The sequence below is a fragment of the Triturus cristatus genome, chromosome 7 (genome assembly GCF_964204655.1).
Source record: "Triturus cristatus chromosome 7, aTriCri1.1, whole genome shotgun sequence".
Lineage (NCBI taxonomy): Eukaryota > Metazoa > Chordata > Amphibia > Caudata > Salamandridae > Triturus > Triturus cristatus.
The window spans coordinates 147,215,258-147,231,264 of NC_140590.1; the positions used below are offsets into that span (position 1 = coordinate 147,215,258).

Sequence of the window (16,007 nt, forward strand, 5' to 3'; positions counted from 1 at the left end):
CAGTCTGCCACAAGGTGGCGCTGCTCATGTAATTTAAAAATGAGCAGTATAACATTTGTTTAGGAAAACAAAATACATTTAAAAAAATTGCTAATACCTGCCCTCCCAGCCATTCCTTTAACTTTGGGGACCTAGAATAATATGAACTGTTGCATTTACATGCGAGAGAGATGGTTAGTAGTTGTTTTGGCAGCAATGACAAGGGCGATGGGTGGTGCAAGCTGCAGTGACCTCCTGGTCAGAGCCCTGGCACTTAATATTTTGCAAATTAAGCACTGAATGCAATGAAGTCTTGTGACAACCCAGGGCAATAGAGCAGATGACTGGTGGTGGCCCACGCCCTACTGAATGCATCAAGAAGTGTGGAGTCCATTGGTCCTTATCTTAGGGCAGGAGTCTCCACCCTTTGGGAGAGCACTGGGACTCTGGGATGAAGACGCCTCAACAATGTCAGACTGGTTTCTGGTGCAGGAAGGGTTGGGGAGGGAGAAGTTCCCAAGAGGCTACAATATGCAGGATGGCAGGCACGAGAAGCGGTGGGGTGAGATTTAATAGGGTGGTTACGGGTTATTAGTGCACTGCAGTCTGTAGTAATCGGTGAAACGAATATTCACGAATATTCACATGGTATTTTACGGATTACACTTTAGGAGGCTGGAGACGGATTGATAATTGACGAGTAAGTTCCGTCGTCCATTTTGGCATTTAAATACATGTTATATTATTGTTCCCTTTTAAATAGTGTGCGCATGCTCACACAGATACCCCTTTCCAGTTCGACACTCCCTCATTTAGTCCGCCATTCATTTGAACAAGAGAAACTCCTGTAGTAAACGCGAAAAGTGAACTCAACTGCAGCGCGCGCTGCACAGGTGGCTGTTATGAGCATGGTCCACGCAGAGGGTGAGCCACGAACAATTCCAACACTCATTCTCTTCGACACTTCCTTCCTTCTCAGAATGGTTCCTCCGATCTGATGTTCCTTTTTTTCTGAAAACCTCTGAGCCCCGCGCCGCCGCACCTGTAGTGCAAGCAGTGTTTGTTGTTTATCTGTATCGGTCACATCCCTTGACAGCCGGTCAAGCGCGCCGGTCCTCGGAGCGCTTCTTTTCACCGAAGACGCGTTAGGTTTCCTCGGATGGACTGGGTGCACTTCAGGCCGCTGCTCAGGTAAGTTTAGCCATTTTTTACCTGCCAACGCTTGTCACTCACTCACAGCTACTCTCCGGCTCCCCTGCTACTCCTCACCCAGGCCCGCCCCCTCCGCTTATAGAGAGGTTTCACTGCAGAATTTAACGTCTGGGAGGGCAAGCGGACGCTCGAAGTAGTGTACGACATGATTGATGGCAGTATCTCTTTCACATTCTTTAAAAGATTTTTCAGGGCCATTTTTGTAGTGTCCTCCTGGACACGTTCTAGTGTTCCATCTCTGTCGCACCCCACACTGCACTCCCACTCATCACAGGTCAGGTGACCCTGTTAATAACAAGCATTTGCAATGCAATCGGTCTCGCCTTCGGGATCTTTATAAGTATTTAGCCAGGCAGCACATTTTCCTGGGTGCTGCCACATCTACTGTTCTTCCACGTGGAAGCGTTGACACTAATAGCACTGCTTTGAAAAGTACTTGTCATGAAACAATTGTGGTCATTTGTGTGGGCCGCGAGAGTGGTTGCTAAATATATACCATAGCACCTGAGCTACCACTAATTGTACTTTCAATATTACAATGTTTCCTTATCTTGCTGCATAATTTACTCAACACTGCCGCATAAAGCTTTGTTAAACAGCCAGTCGAACCAATCCATTCCTTAAAATTCACAGAAATAGAAGAGGGTAAAGAGATAAAACTCACTGTTTTTTTATTATTGTTTAAAGTATTTCTGAAAGTGATGATTGGGAAGTGCAGCCATTTGTTAACTCTGCCTCCTTAAAATTGATTTGCCTGAGAACACTAAAAGATGGCACAAAATGTTAGAGGCTCGGAAAGGCTTGTAAGCTGAGGCAGTCAATTTAAGAGGCACTGAAGCGTGACTTCGGCAGGATTATCGTTCACCACCATATTGTTAATTTATAATATACATAGTGTTGCATAGAGATGCCTTGTGCTGTGATTGACAAGCCACAAAAATGTCAGTAGAAGCTTCCTAAGAAGGCGCAGAAAGTGCTTTATGTTTAAAGTATAAGAGAGACCTAATACATGTACAAAGAGCGGGTTTTGAATACAAGGAAGAAGTGGCGCTCAGCTATCAACGTGACTGTATCCTATGAAAAGGAAGAAATATGTGGTATGGTGCTAAACAGGAAAGGGGAAACCCCCTAATAACCCCTTAATTTGCGCAGGGAAACCCTACCACATAAGCTAAGGCAAAAGAAACCTGTGCACACATACAATATTACAACAAGCAAGGTCAATGATTCAAGAACAAATAGGGCAAAATCCAGCAGGGATATCTTGATCTTAATCTTCTTTATTATGCTGTTACATCGAGCAGCCAGCCAACACGTGTTTCATCAGAGAGCACAATGGTCTCTGAATCTTCAGGGCTGTTAACTCAAAATGGCCCACCGTAAAATCCAAAAACCGGTGATAATTCCAACCTGGTGGGGTTATATTCAATGCTATAAAAGCAGTGCTGCGAAAACGCTCAGGCAGAAGAATTAGGACCAAAGGTAACGAGCCCAAAAGTGATAAACTACAATGGCAATTCCATAGGCAGTGACCGGGCAAAATAGTCGAGATGACAACAGTGGTCTTAAAGGGCCAAAAATGGGTGAATGTAATCATGCCAGGATAATCGATAAAAATGTCAGAATTCTCTCTTGTTCAAAGATCACAAATTAAATTGGGTATGTCCAGGTCCATCAATATTAAACACGAGTGTAGTGTGTACGGGACCCACTCGAATACAAGCAAGATCCCATGTCCTAGCGTCTCCACTCTATTCTTGGACTGAAGAAAGAGAGACCTGGCTTGATTGAGGGTGCATGCACAGCGTCATGTTAATAAAAATTATAACAAAAATTAATAAAAACAAGTGATCAGGTTGCCAATAATTGCCCCCGCGGGACATGTGGCATTCCGCAAGAAAAAAAATGTAGGCAAATGACATTTTTCAGTAGAGAGGTACCATAGCGTGCAGCATGTATTTTCATGAAAACGAGAGCAGCTCTGCTGTAGTGACAAACAATGGAAATGAAAAAGCATGTGAGCTAAGATAAAATAAAGTAACAGAATAGTAGGTCATTATGTAAGAAATATACATGAAATTACATTAGGAGATGAGGGTTGGAGGTGAGCGGGGGGGGAGGCTTTTCTGTGGAAATCACCACGGCCTGTTGCAGCTACACAGTGGCATGTTTGGAATTACAGATAACAAAGTAATAAACACCATTGATCAGTGTTCCGAGCCTATGAGAATGCAAACAGTGATTAGTCCCTCTCAATCGGGCTTCATCACCTGCTGTACAGCGCGCCCAGAGCAAATGTTTTGTGCAGCGGTCGCTAAATACCTCCCTCCCCACATGTGTAAATGCACAAGCAATAAAACTAATTGCAAAGAATTATGATGCCCCGTCAACATGTGTTTTTTAAAGTAAAACGTTACTGCATATGCCGTGGTTTCCCTGAAATGATCCTGCATCAGGTTATTTCTCAATGAAAATCTGTTGGTGTGAAGGTGAATGCTAATTAAAAATGGTCCTATCATGTTGTTATGACATAATTCCATTATCTATGGCCTTTTTAAAATGAGACTTGCTGCTCAAGGGAATAGTTTACTAAATCACAATTGTGTTAGTTAAATACAAACATATCATAGTTCTCATCAGCAAAAACCAATAAGTCTGGCCTGGTGAAAGTGATTTCGCAAGTCTTCCGTCTTTGTTCGCAAACATTTGCAAAATACATTAAGCTCTGCAGCTGTGTGAAGGTGGCATGCATATATATGTTTAGCAAATAAAAGTAAGTGAAAATTATACATGACAAAACCACTCCGTCCCAGAAAAGGAGAAGGCGCCCTAAATCTTTCTGACAACAAATGCCACTGTCCCTGTACTTTGGGAGACACGAAGTGAAAATGAATAAAAATCTGTGCTCCGAAACAGGTCAGGAATGGGGGAATCTGCTGCTGCTCACAACGGACCTCCAAACTTGTAATAAGGACCTAAGTCTTTTTGGACTTTTGTCCCCTGCTTGTTCCTCTACGGCTCCACTCTCACCTATTACTGTACCAATTTACCATGCTGAGCTAACAAATCGCCTCCTTATTTTTGCTTGGAAACAAACAATTGGTATTAAGGGATTTTAAAACTAAATTAGAGTTCGCTGAGCTATATCTATAAAACTGTGCCATTGATTCCATGCACAGCTAAAATGACTCTTATTTTTCTTAAGATATGGTTTAATTTGCTGACACATAAAGATACTTTGGTATAATCTCCAATTTTTTTCCTTCATCCGGTTTAATGCACCACAGCCCTGCGAGCCCATGCAAATAGCAATACGGCGCAATAAAGGCCTCTGTAAATGTGACAAACCAGGTAGTGGTCTGTGAATACCATCTTCTAATTACACCTAGCTAGGGAGCCTGGATTCCTCTCCCGTGTTTAATTTTTGGTAGTGACCTCGACATTTTTTTAAAAACATGTTGCAACAAAGGGAATTTTAAAATTTTACTAGCCTGACCATGATGTTTCCCAGGAGTGTTGCAGGTTCCCCAGGCCAAAGAATGTTTTGAATAAAATGGTGGCAGTAATGCAGGCTAAAAAGAAAATCACAACCTTGTCTTTGGACATGTAAAAGGAAAACACAAATGTTTTAAATTTACAATGAAATCTGCAGGTCAGGATAGCTTAGATAGTATTCCATCTTGGGAGGAAATTTTCTTATCTATGACCAGCCTCACTGCAGGGAAAGCCGCTGGCATGGATGGTATTCCAACAGAATTCTATGTCAAATTCTCACTACAATTGAAAGATATTATGCAGGAACTCTTTATCCATATTTTCGAGGGTGGAAAACCACCAGCTTCATGGTCCTCCGCTAAAACCATTGTTTTTACAAAAAAAAAAAAAAATTCTTTAGAACCTGGGTCCTACCGTCCTATTACATTGATAAACGGCGATTCGAAAATATATTCTAAACTTTTAGCTAACCGACTAGCACCCATCATATATAAGATTGTATCGGAACGTCAACATGGGTTTATTCCCGGGAAATCCACAATTGACCACGTCCAAAGGGTAATATCTCTCTTTGACTCTACCCAGGTGACAGGAGACCCTATGACCCTCATATTACTTGACGCCGAAAAAGCCTTTGATAGGGAATATCTCTGGCGCGCAATGTTACACTATGGTCAACGATTCATTAAGGCAACACAAATGCTTTATGTTGAGCCTATCGCTAGGGTGGCAATAAATGGGATGTTATCAGACAAAGTAATCATCACACGGGGGACAAGGCAGGGGTGTCCATGTTCTCCCCTTCTTTTTGCGATATATATTGATCCGTTTATTCGGAGGCTAGAGCAAAATTTATTAATCCCTTCAATATGTGTACATGAATTTGAGACTAAAACCCTAGCCTTCGCAGACGACATTGCCATAGTCACTAGCAATCCAAGTAAAGCAATTGCTGAGATAGAGAAAGAGGCCCTATTTTTTGGATCAGTCTCTGGCTATAAATTAAATCAGACCAAAACGCAGATTATTCTTAATGACAAGATAACGATGAACGATGTTAGAGTTATTAACAAAGCTATATATCTTGGCGTTAGCATATCGGCAGACGTGGATAATATAGTTAAGGACAATGTAGAGCCTCTGATTCAACGTACAAAGAAAGATCTGTTACGTCTTAATAACCTTCATTTAACGTTAGGAGGAAGATCTAATGTTTTTAAAATGTTATGTTATGTTATGTTATTTATTCTTTTGTATAGCGCAACGGTTACTCAAAAAGACTGTCCCGGCGCTTTTAGGTAAGGGGAACAGATTTCAGAATAACACAACACAACTAAAAGCAGGTTAAAAGATAAACAAAAAGAAAACAAACAACTGGGAGACCTATTGAGAAAACAGCCAGGTTTTGAGACCTCTTCTAAAATCAAGGAGAGTGAACGCCCCCCTCAAAGGGAGCGGTAGTGCGTTCCACATCTGTGGGGCCAACATAATAAAAGAGCGGCCCCCCAGGCGAGCCCTCTTCACACGCGGAACAGCCGCCAAGAGTAGAGATTCTGACCTCAACGAGCGAGTCGGATTGTAAAAGGTCAGTCTCTTTTGAAGATGTTTAGCTCCCACCGCATGGAGCGCCTTGTAGGCCAGGGTCAGAGCCTTAAAGGCAATCAGTTTGCGGATGGGTAGCCAGTGTAACGCCACCAACAACCCAGAGGCGCTGGCCCGTCTACTTAGGCCAAAGATGGCCCTGGCCGCCGCGTTCTGTACAACTTGAAGCCTTTGTAGCAGATACTCTGGCAGGCCCAGGTAAAGAATGTTGGCATAATCCAACCTGGAGCCTATCAGAGCCTGCACCGTCAGCCTCCTGTGCTCCTCGGATAAGAGAGGCAGGAACCTCCGCAGCATTTTTAACAGGCCGAAGCAAGTGCCGGTTACCCCCAAGATCTGGGCTTTCATCGTCAGCCCCTTGTCCATCTTAACCCCCAAGTTTTTAGCCATGGGAGAAGAGCCGGACGGAGGGAACATGTCGATGGGCCACCAGGCCTGCCAGCTAGGCTCCGTCTCGCACCCAAAGAAGAGTACCTCCGATTTGTCAGAATTGCACTTGAGGCTGTTCCGTTGGAACCATGCGAACACAGCCCCAAGGCAATTCTGGATACTCTCCCCGTCAAAGTCAGCCCCTCTCTCGCAGGAGAAGAGGAGCTGGGTGTCGTCGGCATACGACACGATCCGGGCACCAAATGACTCCGCCACCGCCGCCAAAGGGGTCATAAAGATGTTAAAAAGGGTCGGGCTCAATATAGAGCCCTGAGGGACCCCGACTCCCAGAGGCGGCATTACGGCGGTGCCAGATGATGTCCAGATCGTTTGCCGGCGGCCGGCCAAAAAGGAAGAAAACCATTTGAGCACCGTCCCCCACAGACCAATCTCAAAGAGTCTTGCGAGCAGGCCCTCATGGGGGACGGTGTCAAAAGCCGCCGACAAGTCCAACAACACCAGCATGACTTTGCCCCCGGTATCCAACACCCCTTTAATGGTTTCAGAAACCTCAAGGAGCGCGGTCTCGGTGCTGCGATGTGAACGGAAGCCCGACTGGGAGTCATGTAAGATCTCATGGGACTCCAGAAAATTGGAGAGCACCGACTGAACGTGCTTCTCCAAAATTTTTACAAGGGCCGGCAGCAACGAAATTGGCCTATAATTGGCTGGGGCTTTCGGGTCAAGTCCCGGCATTTTAAGCAACGGGATGACCATTGCCTGCTTCCATACTGGCGGCACCTCTCCCAGACTCAACGAGAGGTTGAGAAGAGGGTGCGCCAGCGGATTAACCACCTCCGCCAGTTTACCCAGGAGCTTAGCAGGGCAGGGGTCAAGCGGAGACCCAGATTTTAAGTTGCCCATAAGCGCTAAAGAAGCTGAGGCTGGCAGAGAAGGAAACTCAGCCAATAAGGCACCCTGCGCAACTGAGGGAGGCGAGCCCGCCTCGGGCAGCGGCAATATAACCAGTTCACTCGATAGAAAGGAGTCCTGGATGAGTTTGATCTTGCCTGTAAAAAAACACGCAAGATCCGCCGCCCAAGATTCTGCGGGCCCCTCTTCCGAAGCAGTAGTCCGAGGGGAGATGAATTCTCGAACGATGGTAAAGATCTCCTTACTGGAGTTCGAAGCTGCTTCGATTCTCCCCGCAAGATAGGCTTTCTTTTCGAGGCGGATGTCTCGGTGGTAAGCTTTAACCACAGCCATGTAGGCAGACCTGTCCTTGCTGTCATAATGTGCCCGCCAGGCCCTTTCGGCTACCTTGCACTGCTGCCGCGTAGCCTTCAGAGCAGGGGTGAACCAAGGGGCCGAGACCCGCTTAGATGTCGGGCGGGGGGGCGGGACTGGGGCCAGGTCATTCAGCCTCTCCGTCAGCCATTCTTGCAGGGACTCCAGATCTCTCTCTAGCTCGCCATACAGAGGACTAGGGTACGTCGCAGCAGCCTGAGCCAGCATCTCAGGGGTCACCCTGCTAAATGCTCTAAAGGCTCGTCCCCGCTGCTGTGAGACAGGGTAAGGCGCCCTGGCGTTGCCGCTGATTACAAATTTGGCCAGCCAGTGATCCGACCACAAGACCGGGAGAATCTCTTTCACCACTAGAGGCGAGGTCGAGAAGACCTGGTCTAGAGTGTGCCCCTTCTCATGGGTCGGGCCCTGCAAATGCGGGGTAAGACCCAGCGGAGTCATAGCCTCCAAAAGCTTAATAGCGGCGGGGTCCGACGGATCATCCATCCGGATGTTAAAGTCCCCCGCCACTAAGCAGTGTTCTGCTCTCAGTGCTAGGCCCACCAGCACCGAATCAAGATCAGCAAAAAACGTCCCAAGTGGACCAGGGGGGCGGTAGACTAACAGTCCCTTTACTGATTGATGCGGCGCTAGCACAATTGAAAAAGCCAACGATTCCGAGCCGCGGATGTCCTCAGTGGGCAGGATAGTGCAGGGCGTGCCCTTCTTAACCATCAATGCAACCCCGCCACCCCTGCCCTTCGCTCTGTCCTTCCTGAAGACATCAAAATCCGGCGGAATGGCCATAGCCACATCAGGATTGGAAGCTTCACCCCACCAGGTCTCCGTCAGCATTAGGCAAAGTGGCTTCTCTGTCTCGAGGAGCTCAAAGATGTGTTGCGCATGGCTGCGTGCAGATCTGGTGTTTAACAGCATGCAGGCATACTCTGCACCAGCACTGTCAGTAGGCGGGGCTGATGACAGAACCCGTGTCGGATGCCAGCCACAACCCGGACATCGCGACTTACCTCTGTAGCGGCCCGGGAAGACAGTACAACAGCAGCTCTCCCTATGATTCAAGGAGCGCAGCTCCCTAGAAGAGTACCGCACCAAATGAGGGCCCGGATTACTCATTCTCGGTGAACAGAGCCCCGCCCGCCGCCAAAACGCCTCCGGGACGCTGACGGGCAGGACTCTGGCAGGACTCTGGCAGGACTCTGGCAGGACTCTGGCAAGACTCTGGCAAGTGACGGCGTCCTAGCTGCGCGTTCCCGCTGCGCGGGTGAGAGCGACTTTAAATAGGCACCGAAGTGGAGGGAGGAGCGCCTGGACGCTCCAAGATGGCGCCCGCCAAAAAAAGCCTGGACCCAATCCAAGATGGCGCTGGTCGCCGATGAAAGACGATCCCCGGACCACCCACAGAACCCGGGCCCACCAAAACGGTGGTGAGTATTCCACAATTTAAATGCAGGTGTGAGGGGGGGGAGAGCCCAGCCAGTGCACAACAAATGAAACAAGAACAAGTGCCAAACGCGCGAAAACGCGCTAAACACGCTAGAAACTGCCCCAAGTAAAATATTAAAATCTGCAGCCCTTACAACAGGTCCCGTTTTACCGCGCTGCGGTTTGTATCTCCCCAGATTTTTATATTTCTTTAGGGCCATTTGTTTAGAATTTCCACCCCAACTGTTCCGGTCTATTGATTCTTTATTTTCTAAATTCCTGTGGGGCTATAAAAATCCACGCCGGGCTTTAAAATACATCACTCTCCCAAAGGATAGAGGGGGGATGGCAATGCCTAGTTTTAAATTGTACTATTGGGCCACGGTTTTGAGATACTGCTCTGCTCTTATTTCCGTAGAACCCATAGGCGATAGTATACCTAGTCCACAAACACTCATATTAGGTAGAGGCTCTGAAGGATGCTTGTGGCGTCATATGAATGATAATTACTTCAAGAAAATACAATTTAAGAGTATTTATGGTATTTATAAGGTATGGGGTTGTTTGCGCAAATTGCTAGGCTTAGGACGATTCTCATTTTACACCCCTATCTCCAAAAATAATGATCTTCCCGAGATATTTGACGACAGGTGTATGAATCGGTGGATTCAAATAGGGATACTTCAGCTTGGCTGTTTCTTTAATAAAGCAGGTTTGAAGACCTTTGAAGATTTACGCAGAGACTATGACCTTTGTCATAGAGATTTTTTTAAATACCTGCAGGTTAGAGATTTTTTGTTAATAAAGGGGGGGCTAGGGAGAAATTTCACCCTACGCAAATTATAGACCGGATTTGTAAAAGATCCTCTCTAACTATAGGTGAGATTTACGAATTTCTGAACTCCTTGGGTTCCGACGATATGGAGAAACAGTTCGAGACATGGCAGACAAAACTAACTGTATCACCCCAAACCCCTGCTCGATCCTTTGAAATGTCACAATCCAGCTTTATGTCAGCTAAACTACAAGCTCAGTATTATAAAACATTCTTTTCATTGTATTATACTCCGAAGAAAATTGCCAAGTGGGGGACCGGGAAAGGTACTTCATGTCCACGCTGTTCACTGTTTGAGGCTGATAGTGTCCATATGTTTGCCTCCTGCAATGTCCTGTCAAATCTAATAAGGGAGATTTCCGATTTTTTTTTTTCAGAAGTATCTGGAACAGATATCTATATATCTACAGAGGAAATATTGCTGGGTATAACAGATTGTGCTTGTCCTAAAAGCGTATGTGGGTTGATCTTTGTAGCTATGGCTATCCTTAGGCTTTGTATAGCCTCAGCTTGGCTGGATCCAAACCCTCCGACGTTTCAGCAATGGAGGGCTCGCCTATTAGCAACATGCAATCTAGAGGTAGCCATATATAAAAGAAAAGGGCGTAATAAGTGCAAAAGAGGTATGTTGATATGGGATCCATTGATACAATGGTTGTCCAATTGTATTTAGGATTATATATATTTATTTTTTTCTCTTCCAAAGGGAAAGGTCAAACAAATTGGAGCTATTGTTTTTTTTTCTTCTTTTTTATCAAATGTATGCATTAACACTCTCCACAGTCTTATTTGCTTTTTGTGTTTTGGGAAACCCTGAATTTTGTATCTTGTTCGAAATGGGGGGGAGGGAGGAGGGGTAACTTTGTTGTTATAAAATGAAATTCAATAAAAATGTTTAAAAAAAAAAATAATAATCTGCAGGTCTCTGGTTCCAATGCCAACAAGGCTAACTTGGCGATCCATCCTTCTGAGGCCAGTAAGTACCATTGAGTTGGGTAAAAGAAACACCTGCAATTTATAGTGGTTAGAAACAGCAGATTGTTTAGTAATGCAATACATAAAAATAAGTTATTAATATTTTATTTTGTATGATCTACAAACTCCTAAAATAGGGCCACTGGACAGCTATAGAGAAACTGACATTGCCTCACTGTGAATTAATAGATTTTCCATATATAGCCCGAGCGCAAACCGAATTGCTTCTAGGCACTCCACCATTTGCAGCAGATAATTAAACTCCATAAAAAGATTATTTACTATCTAGTGCCCAAATACAGAAGTGAGGATTTCAAGATACTCTAGTTCCAAACTTTGCAATGTGATAGGGAGATGGTATGGCCTCCCAAGTGACTTTCTCAATAAATAGTTATTGTTAGACCTGTCAGACTTAGGGTGGTCTTCTCCCACACCTTTTGCCTTCTCTCTGTGGTCTTTCTGAATGTGTTTTTGTTAGCATTAGAACACTGTGCACTTCACTGCGAACAAGTGCTAAATTGTTTGTGATCACTCCCTAAAAAATGGCAAATTTGACTTACAAGAAACTTAAATATGCCAATTAGGTATAAGTCCCGACTAAAGTGGTATTCTATATACCCAGAGCTGGTAAATTAAATTCTACCAGTGGGTCTGCAGCATTTATTGTACCACCCACTTAAGAAGCCCTTTAAAACATCCCAGACAGCCCATAGGATAGGGTGCATTGTAATTAAAAACCTAGACATTTGCCTTGGTAGTGAAAATTTACAATGTAATTTCTCAATACTTGAGGCTTACCTCTACCATAGGATAACATAGGGTTACGTTATTACATTTAATACATGCTAACCTTTGATTAGGAACAGGTGGAAAAGTCATGTTTGGTGTCTGAGGAATTGTAATTTTAAATCCTCTTTAATGGTAAATGCCAGATTTTAAGTCGCAGGTCTGAAAATGCCACATTTATAACGTTGGCACTTTCTTGTCCTAACCATTTGTTGCCTGTTCCTAGGTCAGACTGAGTGTACTTGTCAGTTGTCCTTTGTGTATTTTTCCCACGCTGCCACACAATATAGGACTAGACGTGCCTTGGCGAGCTATCTCAGGCAGATGGGGGTGCGGAGCTGTGCACAACCCCACTTGCACTTCAATAAAATGTGCCCTGCTCTCACAGAAAAAACTTCACACTAGCCTATTGTGCCCACTGATAAATTGGGACAAGTGCAGCAAGGCAGGAAATTACAGACAATTCTGTGGGGGAAAGCCTCCAGAAGCTTCTACCACTTGAAAAGAGTCACTATGTATAAAAAGAGGACCCTCAGCAGAAGGGCTCAGAGGGTTGCCTGCTGCTGTGATCTATTACATTTCCTCTGTTTTGCTAAATTGGTGTGGGATTTTTCTTGTGGTGTGTTTTCACTTTATTACCACAAGTGCAGCATGAATACTTTACAAATTGCCTCCAAGGTAAACCTGACTACAGTTGTAGCAAGCTATCAGAGGGGTAAGCACAGGCTAATTTAGTGACTTTTGTGGTTTGTGGTTTTGTGGCTGTTGTTTTAGAAGGGCTCAAACCCACTCAACCAACAGCCCAATGTCTGTTATTTGCTAATATGTAGAGCATACTATTACCTGAGAGGGTATACTGGTGCTAAGCAGGTATGTGTGCCTAGCCCTGCCTCAAGTAGGTGGGTTAATTGAAAAAGCAGATCTTCAGCTTCTTGAGGAATTCAAGAAGAGGGGAGGAAGCTTGAATGTGGAATGAGAGGTAGTACTGTAGAAAGGATGCAATGGCCCAGCTGCAAGCAAGGTAAATGGCCTGTTTGACTTCTCTTGAGAAAGTAAAATACACCAATTAAAATACACCAATTATCAGGGTTTAATGTGCCCCCTAGGGCTATTGGCCCTGGTGCACTGCACCTGCTGCACCAATAGTATTTAGGCCCCAGGTGAGCAGTCTTTCCATGCATTAGGAGAGAGGGCCAGCCATCCTGATCTGGTTCTGTTTATGCATGAGATATGTTTGAGTGGGATGCCTGCAAATGGGTCTGGGTGGCTGGTGCAAGGTGATGTGACTGTTTCAGATGGTAGGGCCTAAGTTATGTAGTTATGTAGTACTTTGACTGTGAGTAGTTTAAAATGAGGGTATTTCTGTAGTGGGAGCCAGTGGAGCTCCCTGAGGTGTGGTGTGATGTGAGTTTTGTGAGGTGGAGGATGAGTCCAGGTACTGGGTTCTGAATTTGTGGTCTTCTAGTGAGATGCCTGGTGATCCCAGCATGAGGGTGCTCCTATAGTCCAACTTGCTGTGTGATTAGGGAGTGAGTGGCTGTTTTTCTTGTTGTGCTTGAGAGCCATTTGAAGAAATAGTTGATGCCAACGCCTAGTCTTTCATTCTTGTTTATGCAACAATGTCTCCATATTCTAAAAACAAACATTAGTCATAATGTATAATGATAGTGAACCAGTTTTTCAAATGTAGTTTGTTTTTACATTTGCTTTGTTGACTTAATCTCCAATCTACAGCATTCTTTCCTGACTTGCTCTACAGATCTTCGAAACAAAAAGCAAATGTCGTTATCCAGTGTAGAAGGACTGATTAAAAAATGCCAAAATGTAAATCTTATAAAATGGGGTGTGATTGATCAAATGAACGTTACATTCTAAGCCTCTCACATACAGAACGCAACTGTGCTATTGTACAGTAATAAATGCACTCCTCTGATAATGTTTGGACACACGAGTGATGTAACATTGCTTCTTTTTGCCGCAAGAAACTTCTAAGCAACAAGAGGTGTTGATGAGGCAGGAGCCTAGACATTGTTAGTTTTGCTTTACAGTGAAACTCACATGAAGCCCTGTTGGCTGCTTACTACCTTGACACTGTCACTAAAACATCTCCAGAGAGGGGTCATATCCTTTCCATCCTCTCCCATTCCTACACCCATGATTTGCTGATGTGTAAACAAAACCAGTCCTGTTAGGAAGAAGCAGGACAACAACTTCCAGAGAGCTGGAGGATGGTAGTGAAAAGTACATGACTGAAAATGATCATGAATCATCGCATACTCTTGTGTGTTATGCATCTATGTGTTTCTCTGTAGACCTGAAATGGGTGAAACCCTTTCATACATCTTATCCCTTATATGTAGAGGAGGGATCTCCAACGAGACTCTCAGGACTACTGATAGCAAAACATACACTGTGTCAACTCTAAATCTAGCTAGTCACAAGAAAATTAGCCATGTTGCAGGCCCCGCTGTATTATTCGCACTATATGTGAACTATGAACCAAGAGTACCAGCAATAACCGGAGCAGGACTCACTGACCCTTTCTGTAGTGAGAGCTACTTTTTCTCAAGTGTCGTCCACCTGAACTACTATAATTTTATTACTGTACCACATATTTTAACATTACACTAGGATTATCAGTGATGAACACCCAAACATTTCAGGTCTCATCAATACAAAATCTATCCACTTAACTAATACAATTACAGCCAAAGCATCATGTGCCCTTTGGCGCAAAGGACTTAACCACAGCAACAGGTCTCTCCAACTCAGATTAAATTATTATTCAATTATCAAATTTAAACGAGTTTTAGAATGACAATCCTTTGTCTTCATCAACATATCAGTATCTGAAAATTCACATTCCAAGCGAGGTTAGTAGCAGAAATGCCAAGAAAAAGCTTGTGAATATTAAATCCTTTATACATGTATATACGTATGTATAGCAACTCACAATCATTCTATTTAGAGAAATGAACTGGCACTTCATAAGTGCAGTAGAAGATGTTTAATCCTGATTGTTACACATTCTGCCGTTACAGCCTTTGTCAAACCAATAGCATGGCCCAGTGCCTCAGAAAATGTTTACCCACAGGGACTAGACATAGAAAATATATTTAAACTACTGGATTGCACTATTCAACTTAGTTTTAAATTCTTCACAAGATTTTACAAATCCACAGTAAAAATAATCCCATATCTGTATTTCAGATTTGTTTGAAAAAATAGTAGAAAAATAAAAAATTAATTCCCTGATATTCGGATACAAACAATATGCCTCCATAAGAAACCGGGGGACTGGTTGAGGGGGGAGGGTGAGACCCTAGACAAGCAGAAACCACAATCCTTGTCAGGGTGAATTCACAAGCAAACCCTAAATTAACCTGTGCTCAACCCTCCGGTAGCTCGGCACAGAGCAGTCATGCTGAACTTAGAGGCAATGAGTAAAGTATTTGAGCAACACTTCAAACAGTAACATACGCAAGACACACCCCAAAAGGATTCCAATCCAACTTAGAGACATAGAGTAATTTTTAACAAATAAGACCAAAACAACAAAAATCCTATCAGTGGAACCTGAGATATGCAGGTTTAAAGATTTTAGTGAAAATATCACTGAAAAGCATGAAGCGTTAACCGTGGATATCTAGTCATGCTGGACTGAGATAAAATCTCAAATTCAGGCCAACCACAATGAAGCGCGGATCGGCTACAGGGACCCAGTTAGACCCACTTAACAAAGTACCTTAGGTACTGGTTGTTAAGCATTGAAAGGTTAGGCACAGAGGATGCGTTGTGCAGCTAAAGCGATGCGTTTCAAAGTCCTGCGTCATCGTCGAGGATCCTATTGACGAGGGCTTGAGATGCGAAGTCCGGTGTCATCGATGTGTCGCACAGTCAAGGCGATGATTTGGTTCCAAGGAGCTGTGAAGCTGCAATGCAACAACCTCTGACATCTTTGAGGCTGCTGTCAAAGAGAGGTGTGAGGGCCTGAGCCAGGAAAGCTATGCACAAGGGGCAGTTTCGA

At 44.3% G+C, this 16,007-nt stretch overlaps 1 protein-coding gene across 7 annotated transcripts in view; it reads left to right on the plus strand.

Moving 5' to 3' along the window:
* The first annotated feature begins 586 nt into the window (after window positions 1-586).
* The window catches only part of LOC146809067 (sialoadhesin-like), a 514,967-nt gene continuing 499,546 nt past the window's right edge, over window positions 587-16,007 (plus strand). For 2 of the 7 annotated variants that reach the window (XM_085614286.1, XM_085614285.1), the window contains exon 1: window positions 776-1,170. The gene's annotated coding sequence lies outside the window, so the exon portion shown is untranslated. Of the gene's footprint in view, window positions 680-758; window positions 1,171-16,007 lie in introns of those variants that run through there. The other 5 variants (XM_085614289.1, XM_085614287.1, XM_085614291.1 and 2 more) reach the window with 5 other exon arrangements.